Source organism: Oncorhynchus masou, unplaced genomic scaffold (assembly GCF_036934945.1).
Source record: "Oncorhynchus masou masou isolate Uvic2021 unplaced genomic scaffold, UVic_Omas_1.1 unplaced_scaffold_477, whole genome shotgun sequence".
Classification (NCBI taxonomy): domain Eukaryota; kingdom Metazoa; phylum Chordata; class Actinopteri; order Salmoniformes; family Salmonidae; genus Oncorhynchus; species Oncorhynchus masou.
In genome coordinates this window covers 103678-105000 of record NW_027011165.1, presented here as the reverse complement: position 1 = coordinate 105000, position 1323 = coordinate 103678, and the positions used below count along the sequence as shown (strand labels likewise).

At 41.2% G+C, this 1323-nt stretch overlaps 1 protein-coding gene across 1 annotated transcript in view; it reads left to right on the top strand.

Moving 5' to 3' along the window:
* LOC135535314 (meteorin-like protein) overlaps positions 1-430 on the top strand; it is a 26859-nt gene extending 26429 nt beyond the window's left edge. Inside the window, exon 5 of the mRNA XM_064961981.1 lies at positions 1-430. This exon is cut by the window's left edge and continues 442 nt beyond it. The gene's annotated coding sequence lies outside the window, so the exon portion shown is untranslated.
* The last annotated feature ends 893 nt before the right edge of the window (positions 431-1323 follow it).

Below are 1323 nucleotides of genomic sequence, written 5' to 3'. Positions count from 1 at the left end.
GACAGACAGACAGACAGACAGACAGACAGACAGACAGACAGACACCTTCTGATCCTACTGTCTTCTTGCTTTGGAGCTCCTGAATGTTGCCAAGCAGCATTGCAACTGTTGGACTCATTTCTCAAAGCCAATGTTGTTGTTGTTGTGGAATGTTCTAACCCTGTTCCGGAATGTTCTAAGACTGTTCTAGAATGTTCCAAAACTGTTCCATTGGAATGTTCTCAGACTTCCATTCTCTGAGACGTACATCAACTGTCAGATGATGTGAGGTTTCTAATGTAGCAGACCCTCTCTGGACCTGATGTGTAGAAGATGTGAACCACGAACATTTCTGAAACGGAGGACCCAACTGCTTTGTGAAAAGCTTCATGTACAGTTTTGAAGATGTTTCCTATGAAAGAAATGTATACATTAAAAGCCTGATTTTTAATTTGTGATTTGTTTTGTTTTTATGAAAATGTAGAAGTGCAATTTACATTCTTTATTATGTCCTCAGGCTGTTGAATTATAAACCTCCTTTTTCGTGTGATTAAAAGTTGTAGTCCTTGGAACACCTCGTTGTGTGTGTGTGTGTGTGTGTGTGTGTGTGTGTGTGTGTGTGTGTGTGTGTGTGTGTGTGTGTGTGTGTGTGTGTGTGTGTGTGTGTGTGTGTGTGTGTGTGTGTGTGTGTGTGTGTGTGTGTGTGTGTGTGTGTGTGTGTGTGTGTGTGTGTGTGTGTGTGTGTGTGTGTGTGTGTGTGTGTGTGTGTGTGTGTGTGCAAAGTGAATATATATATATCTACACAAACCAAATCACCAAGGACAAAACCAACCTAGAACGCCCACAGACAGACTTCAGTGTTCATGGTCATTTCCTATTGAAGACTTTCATTGTTCCTGTTATGAATGTTTAGTCTCCTCACCTTGCAGGGCGGTGCAGAGTCACATGTCTCGTCACAATTAAGGTCAGTGTGTTGACATGAGTAGAGGCTCAACCAGTAAACACTAGGAGACACGGATCGCATCAGGGGCTGGATTCAATCAGTTTCGCTGAAGTTCAGCGTCACAGTGTGATTTAAAATGTTCCCGAGTTAGTGGGGACTGCATTCACTGTTAACGCTGCTTATGTCAGCTCAGTAGGAGCTGAACTTTAACCTCTAAACGTCTAAGCCTTTGGGGGGGTAGGATCATTTAGCTATTTGATTTTCAATTGTAAAACCACTGTATCGTATCAAAAAATAATATAGAATTTTTTTATTGACAAAATATTTACATTTGGCCTTCACTACAATGGGCCATAGAAACATATTGAATAACACATTCATACATGTCAAACCAGACAGTC